This window comes from Schistocerca nitens, chromosome 12 (assembly GCF_023898315.1).
Source record: "Schistocerca nitens isolate TAMUIC-IGC-003100 chromosome 12, iqSchNite1.1, whole genome shotgun sequence".
NCBI classification, from domain to species: Eukaryota; Metazoa; Arthropoda; class Insecta; order Orthoptera; family Acrididae; genus Schistocerca; species Schistocerca nitens.
The window spans coordinates 194,009,427-194,021,545 of NC_064625.1; the positions used below are offsets into that span (position 1 = coordinate 194,009,427).

General features: G+C 43.3%; 1 protein-coding gene across 1 annotated transcript in view; it reads right to left on the minus strand.

The window, feature by feature from the left end:
* Window positions 1-12,119, minus strand: part of LOC126214861 (calexcitin-2-like) — a 425,189-nt gene that overhangs the window by 122,282 nt on the left and 290,788 nt on the right. The window lies entirely within an intron of this gene.

Consider the following 12,119-nt stretch of genomic DNA (forward strand, 5'->3'; position numbering starts at 1 on the left):
AGTTTCAATCTGCAGTTCATAACCAATAGATTGTGGTCAGAATCCACATCTGCCCCTGGAAATGTCTTACAATTTAAAACCTGGTTCCTAAGTCTCTGTCTTACCATTATATAATCTATCTGAAACCTGTCAGTATCTCCAGGCTTCTTCCTCGTATACAGCCTTCTTTTATTATTCTTGAACCAAGTGTTAGCTGTGATTAAGTTATGCTCTGTGCAAAATTCTACAAGGCGGCTTCCTCTTACATTTCTTCCCCCCAATCCATATTCACCTACTATGTTTCCTTCTCTCCCTTTTCCTACTGACGAATTCCAGTCACCCATGACTATTAAATTTTCGTCTCCCTTCACTACCTGAATAATATCTTTTATCTCCTCATTCATTTAATCAATTTCTTCATCTTCAGCAGAGCTAGTTGACATATAAACTTGTACTACTGGACACTTTATATGGTGTATATTACAGAAAGAATCTGGTGAGTATGAAACATTCTTTTCACAATAGATTAAGACTACCGTTTGCTTATGGCAATTCTGATATGAAACTAGAATTAAGTGGCTCATCTCGCTTTGGCAGTGTCGCTATTCTCATGTTTCTTCGCGGAACTAGGTAATGCGAAACAATAAACAACTTTTTACTGCTGCTGCTGTCTAGCCGCGAGCACCGCAACTAATATCCTGTCGCTTGTGGATACCGATAGGTGGCAGCACGGGAGGCTGCCGTCGCAGGTAACGGCCGCTGCTTTCCGCGAGCTGAGCTTCGCTCCTACGGCTGGTGGCCATGAGATAACCACGCGGTCATCGTGCGGGTATCTGCGGTAGTCGTTGTCCGTGATTTTTCGCCCCTGTGCACAGCAGCCGCCTGCTGTGGTGTCGACCGACGCGAGGGTGCGATCGGAGAGCATAAAAAGGCAATCTCCACTTCCCATTAAAACAACAGCGGCGGCCCCATCTTGCGGAATTTTACGCCCCAGCCTGTAGCGAACGGGACGCAATGACGCCGCGGGACAAGCCTTTTATCTCAGCCGACACTGACGGTGGCGTGTTTTTTTAATAGTGTCATCAGTCTTCTGGCTTGTTCGATGCGACCGCCAACCAATTCGTTCCCTATACCGAGCTCTTTATTTCAGATAAGTACTTGCACACACCGTCGATTATTTGCTGGATGTATACCAGTCTATGGCTTCCTCTACAGTTTTTATCCTCTACACCTCCCCCGGGTACTATGCAAGTTGCCGGCCGCTGTGGCCGAGCGGTTCTACGAGCTTGTCCGGAACCGCGCTGCTGCTACGGTCGCAGGTTCGAATCCTGCCTCGGGCACGGATGTGCGTGATGTCCTTAGGTTAGTTAGGTTTAAGTAGTTCTAAGTCTAGGGGACTGATGACCTCAGATGTTAAGTCCTCTAGTGCTTAGCGCCATTTTAACTATGCAAGTTATTCCCTGATGACTTAACACACGGACTGGACTCGCATTCGGGAGGACGACGGTTCAATCCCGCGTCCGGCCATCCTGATTTAGCTTTTCCGTGATTTCCCTAAATCGTTCTAGGCAAATGCCAGGATGGTTCCTTTGAAAGGGTACGGCCGACTTCCTTCCCCATCCTTCCCAAATCCGATGAGACCGATGACCTCGCTGTCTGGTCTCCTTCCCCAACGCAACCCCAGCAACCAGCAACTTAAGGCATGTCTTATCATCCCCTTCTTCTTGCCTATGTTTTCCACGCCTTCCTGCTTTCGTCGATTCTGTGCACAACCTCCTCATTCCTTACGTCATCAGCCTACCCAATTTTCAAATCCTTCTAGGCCACCACATCTCAACGCTTCGATTCTCTTTTGTTCCGGTTTTACCGCAGTCCCTGATCCACTACCATACAGTGCTGTGGTCCAAATGCACACTCTCAGAAATAAATTCCTGTAACTGAGACGTGCATTTGATAGCAGGAATCTTCTCTTGGCCAGGAATACCCTCTTTGCACGTGCTAGTCTGCTTTATACATGCTTCCTGTAATCATCTTGTGGTGCAGTTCTTCTTCTTGTCTCCGTGCTTGCTAAGAAAATGGGATGAGAAGTTCCGCCTTAAGCAAGACACCTTTTTTCTTTTGTTCCACCCACACATGTTTCAGCACTTTTGTGCTATCGTCACTGGGTTCTATTTTATTTTTAACTGTAAATTTGTTGTTGACATATTAACATTTGCGTCGTTTAAAACATTATGTAAAAGCTGCATTTATAACTTAATTGGCGAAAAGTAACATACCTTACATTATGTTATTGTCCTCGTGTTTTGGTAGCTGTTATGCTACACAATATACAACTTGTCATCTGCAAACAGCAAAACGTAATTTATTTTCTGTTTGTTATGCATTTACGAACGGAACTAAGACTGTATCACTATTTACTTGCCGGCCGAAGTAGCCGTGCGGTTAAAGGCGCTGCAGTCTGGAACCGCAAGACCGCTACGGTCGCAGGTTCGAATCCTGCCTCGGGCATGGTTGTTTGTGATGTCCTTAGGTTAGTTAGGTTTAACTAGTTCTAAGTTCTAGGGGACTAATGACCTCAGCAGTTGAGTCCCATAGTGCTCAGAGCCATTTGAACCATTTGAACTATTTACTTCGCCAACAACACAGGAAAACGTACCACAACTTCAAAACTGTAAGTTACAGAAAGAAAACGTGATGCAGTCTTAGTTACGTTCGTAAATGCATAACAAACAGAAAATAAATTACGTTTTGCTGTTTGCAGATGACAAGTTGTATATTGTGTAGCATAACAGCTACCAAAACAAGAGGACAATAACATAATGTAAGGTACTTTACTTTTCGCCAATTAAGTTATAAATGCAACTTTTACATAATGTTGTAAACGACGCAAATGTTAATATGTCAACAACAAATTTACAGTTAAAAATAAAATAGAACCCAGTGACGATAGCACAAAAGTGCTGAAACATGTGTGGGTGGAACAAAAGAAAAAAGGTGTCTTGCTTAAGGCGGAACTTCTCATCCCATATCCTTCCTGCTTCGTCCATCTTGGATTATTTTGCTTCTACAGTATAACAGTTCCTTAACTTCGTCTACTTCGTGATAGCCTATTTTTATGTTAAGTGTGTATTTTAACTTCCATTACCTCCATTTACTGTCTTTCTATATCCCCCTTTTGTCCGCCCTTCTTACGTATAAGTTTCCACTCGGCTGAAGAACGGCGGATTGTGCCGCTGCCAGCCCTCCCCTCCCCCGTAGGCCCGTCGACACCGACACTGGACTGTCGGTGACCGGAAACGTGTCGCCCGGTCGGACGAGTCTCGTTTCAAATTCTATCGACCGGACGGACGTGAATGGGTACGCAGACACCCTCGTGAATCCAGGACACTGTTCGAGCCGATGGAGGCTCTGTAATGGTGTGGGGCACGTGCAGTCGGAGTGGTACGGAACACCCGATACGTCTAGAGACGACTCTGACAGGTGACACGTACGTAAGCAGGCTGTACCATTACTTGCATCTATTTGTGTCCATTGTGCATTCTGATGGGCAATTCCAGCAGGACAGTGCGACACCCCAAACGTCCAGAATTGCTACAGAGTGGCTCCAGGAACACTCTTCTGGTTATAAACACTTCCGGTGGCCACCAAATTCCCCAGACGTGAATATTATTGAGTATATCCGGGATGTCTGGCAACGTGCTGTGCAGAAGGGATCTCCACCCCTCGTACTCTTACGGATTTGTGGACAGTCCTGCAGGATGCTCGGTTTCAGTTCCCTCCAGCACTGCGTCAGACATCAGTCGTGTCCACTCCACGTCGAGTTGCGGAACTTGTGTGATCTCGTGGGAGGGGCCTACACGGTATAGGGCAAGTGTACCAGTTTCTTTGGCTCTTCAGTGTATTTCTGCATAATGCCATATTTCCTGCAGTTTACTGCCACTTTCTTGTTAATAAACGAAAACGACATTACTGAGTAAATACCTGTACATTAAAAGAGAATCGGAAATAAACTGCCATGTAATGTACCGTTTCATACCTCCCATCGTACTTAGGAGAGTAAAAGAAGACAAATGTGGTGTCATTTTTTAGTTGTTGCCTATTTTTATAGCACCACATACACTTCCTATTGTAAAAAATGTGCAAATCAACATAAATGTTAGTATTGGCACTCATCCGGTTTAGAACTGTTGCTTGCTAGCCGCTTGGGACGCTGCTATCGCTGTGGGTCACATAAACAAGACGGACTGCCGCGACCGTTTTGTTAGACTCTGGATGCCGTGTTGATAAAGATCTCACACATTACCGCACTATTTCACGAATCATAAGGTAACTGGTTGCTGCTCTTTTAAAAAGAGCAAAAACAATTAAATTTTGCACATGCGTGAAACAGCACCCGTAGGGTGAAACCTTCTTGTAGACCTGTCCAGGTCTCAAACGCTATTTCTACATACGAGGGTTGGAACTTAAATAGTGGCAACTACTTATTCACAACGGATACAAAAGAGTTACACTCTTGCACCGTTTACTGTCCTTCAAAGTAGTCACCAGCGTCGTGTAGAACCCGTTGCCAGCGATGTGGAAGGTGTAGTATACCGTTAACAGAGCCTGTTCTGTTGATGGTGCGAATGGAGCGGTCTACTGCCTGTCGAATCTCTGGAACAGTTCTGAAGAGAATGCCACGAAGTCCTCGGAATCAAATCAAAGTCACGAGGACTTGAGTCCGGAGAGTGTGGTGGATGGTACAGTATTTCCCAGTCCCATCGACCGAACAGAGCAGCCACAGCTTGCGCTGTACGCGCCCGCGCGTTGTCGTGCAAAATGATGGGTGGGTTGCGCAGAAAGTGTCGCCGCTTCTTTCGCAGAGCTGGTCGCAGGTGATGCTCCAAAAACGAACAGTAATACTGTCCATTGACGGTCTACCGTGAAAACGTAATGCGTTACGATAACACCATCACAGTCGTATACGAGAATCACCGTAACTTTAGACCGCTCCATCCGCACCCTCAGCAGAACAGGCTCTGCTAACGGTGTACTACGCCTTCCATATCGCTGGCAACGGGTTCTACACGACGCTGGTGACTACTTTGAAGGACAGTATCCGGTGCAAACATGTAACTCTTATGTATCGGTTGTGAATAAATAGTTGCCAGTATTTAAGTTCCAACCCTCGTACATGGACAGTTCGTTAAAAATGCTCAGAACAGCTTGTCAATTTTTCCTTCTGAAAAGGACGTTCTTTTATAAGTTGAAACTGTGGTAAAGGGGTTCTAATGCAGATTAATTTTGCGATTGATTGGCTGCTTAGAATTTCTACGAAAAGCAAAAAAAAAAAAAAAAAAAAAAAAAATTATTGTATTTAAATTCGGACTATTCGTTTATCAATTTGTCCGGCTGCTTTGTCTTCCGCTTACATAGTTCTCATTCCTGAAGTGTGCCTTTCATTGCTTTAGTTGGCACGTGTAAAATTGTCATAGTATTCTCTATACTACCCGCTGTATGTTTTGTATTTCGCAAATGATAGCCAAAAGCAAAAAAATCATCTTTGATACAAATCGCTGTGAGCATTATGTCACTTAACATCTCAGGTCATCAGTCCCCTAGAACTTAGAACTACTTAAACCTAACTAACCTAAGGGCATCACACACATCCACGCCCGAGGCAGGATTCGAACCTGCGACCATAGCGGTCGCGCGGTTCCAGACTGAAGCGCCTAGAACCGCTCGGCCACACCGGCCGGCGCCAAAAGCAGACTTTTAGTTTAGGCTTATATGTTCCTTGTATCTAGTAAAACTCCGAGCAGTTTGGCCTATATAAACACGATCACACCAGATGCATAATATTTTTTTTGTTTATTACAGTTTTATGTCTTAGTTTAAACCTTAATTGGGCTGCTGTTCGAAATGCTACCTTGTAGTGTTTAGGGGAAGCGTGGACTGGATTTTCCGTGACACACCTATAATATTTCAATGTTTTTTATTTATTCTTTACTGAGAGTTTTGCTTTTGTCTTTTTTGAGAACCTGCGTAAATAGGTTTCTCTTAAAACCGTTGAATACAGCTACTTGTTTGAAGATGCACAATTGTCGTCGTATTTCCATTTCATGTAGTGGGAGATTACATACGCGAGCTACCACAGCAGATTATGGTGGCAGATTGGAGTCATCTCTTATTACCACTTCTGGGTGTGCTCGTTTACGACAGATGGAAAATATCAACTTATTTTCTGCCCTCGTTACTGTTAAGTCTAAGAAACTAATTTTTCTTTCGGACTCTTTTCTCTAGTGTGTATTTAATATTGTGATACTGCTGGTTAAACGTGACGTGTAGCGCATGCAGCCCGTCCTCCGCTTCCTTCCTTACTATAACTGTATTGTCTCTACAGAAGGACTTTGCAACTTTAAAAATTGATATAAGTTTATTAAAAGAGGATATGAAGCTGGGTTTAGTGTTACTTTGTAGGGAAGCACATCAAGTTTTTTTTTTTACCTTAAACTACAGATGTGTATGAGGCTTCCGTTGGCTGTCCTCCACACATCCCATCGGAAGTCAATTTCTTCCCGAACTCGCTGTAGCAACGCAGGTGTAACTTGCTCAGTGGCGGCGTAAATTGTACCTCCGAGTTTAGGAAGAGAAGCCGGCACGGGAGGTACAAACACGATATCCTCGATGAATCCCCATTTTAAAGAAAAGCGAGTGGTGTCAGGTTCGGGGAACGTGGGGGCCATGCAGTTGGTCCGTCACGGCCAGTCCATTGCCCTGGCAAGCGGTCACTGAGAGAATCCCGGACGTCAGCCAGGTAGCGGGGTGGTGCAGCATCTTGCATGAAGTAAACATTTCGTTCTCGGTCATCCTCATCGATCTGTGGTGTCAAAAATTGTAACATATCCACGTACACTGTCCCGTTGATCGTTCTGTCACGGAAAAAAAGGGGCTGTACAGTTTGATCTTGCACAATTCACAAAAAGAAATGTTCAGTTTAGGGGTAGCGAACTACGCGAGACAAAACTTGATGTGTTTCCCTACAAATTGACACTACAGTCAGTCCCATGAATTAATTTATTTTAACTTTCAAAGTTGTGAAGTCCTTTTGAAACACCCGTATAGCGTTTGTACATAACTATCTTCTTCGTGAACTGTGGGTTATTCTGAAACGCCGTCTTCTCTATATTATTGATAAATATGTCAGGTAATAAACCAGAGGGGCAATTGCCGATCGCCAAATCATTCTTCTGCTGGTACAGTTTCTCACAAAATTAAAATCAATCAACACTCAGGCTACATTCCGATAGTTCAAGAAATTCTATTAGTTCGCCCTTTCCCATCGTACAAGTGTGTATTACATTTCTTATTATTATTTTCAAAGTTTCATCTATTGGTACATTATTACACAGGTTTACTACGGTTGAGAATGAACGAAAATGTTCGAAGATAGTCACTAATAGAAGTAATATTTGCAACCCTGACGGAAGCCTTAATTAATAAATTACACACATATTGAGTATCTGATCCTGATAGCAACACAGTGTTGGGGTTACGTAAATATCGTTTCTCTTTCGTTCGAATGTTCGCACGCGTATATTCAGTCATACCACGTATTGTAGTTTCTTGCTGCGTAGGGCAACGCAATAGTGGACAAGCGAGAGAACTATGACTTTTATAAATGCCATTCACCTGCGACCAAACCTATGGGACGTCATAATTTATATATAAAATGATCGCAATCTGAAAAAGCAATTAGCAAGCTGTTGCCGATCAGTTCGGAATCACGTTTGGTGCACGTACAAAAAATTCCCAAGTCTTCGAACCTGTGCATAGGCGGAGTGGAATATCGATGTCTGTTCGTGCAATGGTTTGTATTTGCTCCCGTGAGTGTCGTACTATCTCGAGACGTAGATCAAGCAGGAACTTAAAATGTAAACAGTGGTGTGCGCTAGTGAACAAAAATAAAAGAGAAACTACATAAAAAATGGCTCTGAGCACTATGGGACTTAACATCTATGGTCATCAGTCCCCTAGAACTTAGAACTACTTAACCCCTTACTGCATGATTTTTTTTATTTTTCTGAAAAAAATGTTACATGTTATGTTCGATGTTCTGATTTCATAAAAAATGCTTAAAAAATTCTAAATCTTATGTAGGGGCGGTTATGTTAGAATTAAGGGTTTGTGCCATATATGGGACAGCATGCAGTAACGACTAATACCATGTGATACCAGTTTTGGGATTGATGATGCACAATGTGGAAAATACACAATAAGATACGTACATGAACTAGCAGAACTGTATTTATGTAAAACAATTACACTTTCTGCTAATTACAATACACACATTTTGAGAAACTAACACACATTCTGTTTCCATTTTTCTCTATTCATTATGAAACTTGATGAAGCAATTTCTCTCCTTATTCAAGCACAATGTTGTACTGCACTTCATACAAGCTATATGGGATTTTCCCTTGCATTCTGGATACTTGCAACGACCACGGTTTTCCAGCCAGATAGGCATGTGATGTATCCTATCCAGTCGCACCTGACGCTGTGGAAGATCTGCTGTAGGGCCTCCCTTCTTCTTGCAGTCAAGCTGTTTTTGTATTTCATTGCTTGGCCTACCACGTTTCTTGGATAAGGATTTCCCAATTTTACAGAGGGCCTCTGCAACTGCCACCTTGAAATCAACAAGGGACATGTAGTCCGTATTTCTTCTTCTCCATAACAGCCAGCTGTCCACACAAGCCAAGTCAACTAGATGAAAGAATATCTTCAAGTACCATTTCTTTGATCTGATTTGAATTCTATAATATCCTAGCATAGAATCTAATAGATCGACACCCCCCATGTAGTCATTGTAGATCATCACAGAGTGTGGACAAGGTATCATTTTATATTCTTTTTCCTCCCTGAAAAGCCTCTTGATCTCGCCTTCTGGTTTGCATCCAACGTAAGTTGACAAAGTGTTGACTACTTATTATCAAACCAGGAGACTACTGACAGTTGCACACCGTCTACTGTTGCTATCTTTTCCTCCATGCTGCCTCGACCATTCATCTTCATTGCTGCCTCCTTAGGTAAAATGCAACCACGTACTCGATTGGACCGGACTGCATGTTGTGCCATATCCGTCACAGACCTATTTTTCAGTATTATATGTATTCTAATGAACAAATATATAAACTTACCTCTTTATAACTGTCCACAGATGTCCTTTTTCCTCTGAAAATAATATAAACACTGAAATCAATCGTTTACTGTACCTGATTGCAACTGTTTGTGTGACCAAACTTGGATGTAAACAGCTAGCAACACAAAGCAAAGATTCATAACACGTAATTCCTTACTCTCCCAACAGATGGCATACACTACTTGCACAGCTGCTCTTGACTGTGTGCCATATCTGTCCCAACATGCAGTTTGGAAATATATTCTCGGGTATGAGATTGACAAAGAGAAAAGTGGTATGTGCCATATCTGGCACATTATGCGGTAAGGGGTTAAACCTAACTAACCTAAGGACATCACACAACACCCAGTCATCACGAGAGAAACTACATTCTTATTTCAAACTTACTCTAATGAAACCTGTCGGTCGTTCTACCAAATCACTGCATACTTCTGGTACCATGAGGGTGGACTTTAGAGAGAGAGGTTAAACTTCTCCAGAATAGGTAAACATACAGGGCTGCTCGCCAGTCGAGATTTAGCAGGTATCGCTCCCTCAGATTAGTATCGATTTAGTAGTTCTCAGACGAACTGCTTGTACGAAATATTCGAAATCGTGTCTCGACATTGTGGTGAAATTCTGAAACAGGTATGTATCCAGCATCAGTTCACGATTTAAATTTTCTGAAGCATTCCGCCTACTTAAAAAAAAAAGAGAGAAAAACACACACACACACACACACACACACACAGCGCATCCACAAATCCCGATTTTTCTTGTTCTAAATAACTTCCGCTAGCTCGCGTCAGCGCATTTTGTGGCAAGAGTGTGCTCCGTGTAAAAGCTCCTGGCCCGGAAGTGTGTTGCCGCAAACCTTGCCGGGCAACAGTGGCTGGTAGTGGTGTTGGACATGTGACGGCAATTCGTGTGGCCGCAATGTTGCCGGACAACATTGTCGGGATATTTTGTTGGCAATTTGCAGTTTTTGTGCGGCTTGCGGTGCCCCACGCTGGGAAGTCGCCGTATGTGTCAACGGGTGCAGACCCGACACAGGCCCGTGAACTAACAGAGTCATCTCCCACGTACCGATAGTCACGAAATATTATATAGCCACTGGCGGCTCGTGAGTATACACTCTGTTGTTCTCAAATGTTTAGATTCAAATAAATCTGAGAGTGCATTTGCTGTATAAAAGTTATCACTGTCGACAAGGTTATACAACTACAGCCACTGCCAATAATAATAACAATAATCGTAATAATTATAATAAGAATAATAATAATTATAAAAATAATAAGATGACAAATGAAAGAATTGTTTTTCTGGATTTTTGTTGTTTTGTACGTCATTAAGTACAGCTTAGGGCAATAACGAAATAATGTATACACTTTCGCAACTCTCCTTTCGCATTTTTGTGTATGTGGGAGTTTTCGTGCTTTTTCAGTTTTTCGGACAGATGACACGATCCCTAAGAGATGTATTAGATCACGAATTTACTTCCGGGCTGAAAATCAGATACTCTTATGTTACGCTGCATCCACACAACAACTTATGTTACCTGTTAAACGTTCGCTCGTAGTCTCACTTACTTGATTTCGCCACTCTCTCAATCAAAGGATCTGTCCTCGGAGGCCCAAGTTCCTTCGCGACGAACTTTTCCCGGTAATTTACCTTTCTGTCCCCGGGATGGGATTTTTCACTCTGCAGCGGAGTGTGCGCTCATATGAGACTTCCTGGCAGATTAAAGCTGTGTGCTGGACCGAGACTCGAACTCGGGACCTTTGCCTTTCGCGGGCAGGTGCTCTGCCGACTGAGTTGCCCAACCACGACTCACGACCCGTCCTCACAGCTTCACTTTTCTGTCAGCATTTAAAATAGATTCGACACAGATCACGTTTACACTGCACACAAAAGCCTACTGCCACATAATAAACAACCAACACCTCACACTAAACAACCAAAACAAACACGTACTGCCGTTTGTGCAAATGATTAAATTCAAGCAGTAATGTCAACTAACATGATCACTTGACTAGAATACAAATGAGGCGATGAAAGGCCACGAAGTACACTGCAGTCGATCCCACATCTAAGTGAACGCCACAGAAACCACTGGTACAATTTTTCGTTAATTTTCAATTACAGAATATGGGCCTACAGCACAGATAAACGTGACTCGCCGTAAGATCAATAATTTCAGAAGCACGAATAAATGCTACAATCTCACAATAGACGGTAATGCGCTTGAGGCCCTTATGATTGTCAGTGCCTCAAATGGATGTATACTAACTCATTCAGAAAGCCACCAAGTAGATTTACTGTCAGTATAACTTTAACATATACTGACGTCCGATCTAATTTTACTTTATAGTAACTGATTTAGCATATATGAGGCGTGTGCTGTCATCTAGCAGGATTTATGCCGAGCGAACGGGGATAATGGCACTGAGCACTATGGAACTCAACATCTGAGGTCATCAGTCCCCTAGAACTTAGAACTACTTAAACCTAACTAACCTAAGGACATCACACACATCCATGCCCGAGGCAGGATTCGAACCTGCCACCGTAGCGGTCGTACGGTTCCAGACTGTAGCGCCTAGAACCGCTCGGCCACCGCGGCCGGCGAACGGGGATAAGAGTCTGTCGCAGTGTGCTACCATCTGGTGGCAATCATGTAAACTTGTAGCTGAGTGGCCGAGGCTGCACATTGTTTATCAAATCCGTATGTACTTGGCCCACAGAGCAACTACGTCACACGAGTTGCGCATGCGCATCATCATCAGTGTTCTGCCTAGAGGCAGTTTTCCACATCGTCGTTCTCCAGGCTGTCCGGTCTTCTGCCATCCTCTTCAGGTCTGCATAATTTCCTCTTCCCTTTATGTCGTCTATCGACTTGTATCTCGTCCTTCCTCTCCCACAAACCAATCCTTCCAAAGCATCTACTAGCAAGCACTCCCTTCTCAATGAATGTCCCAAC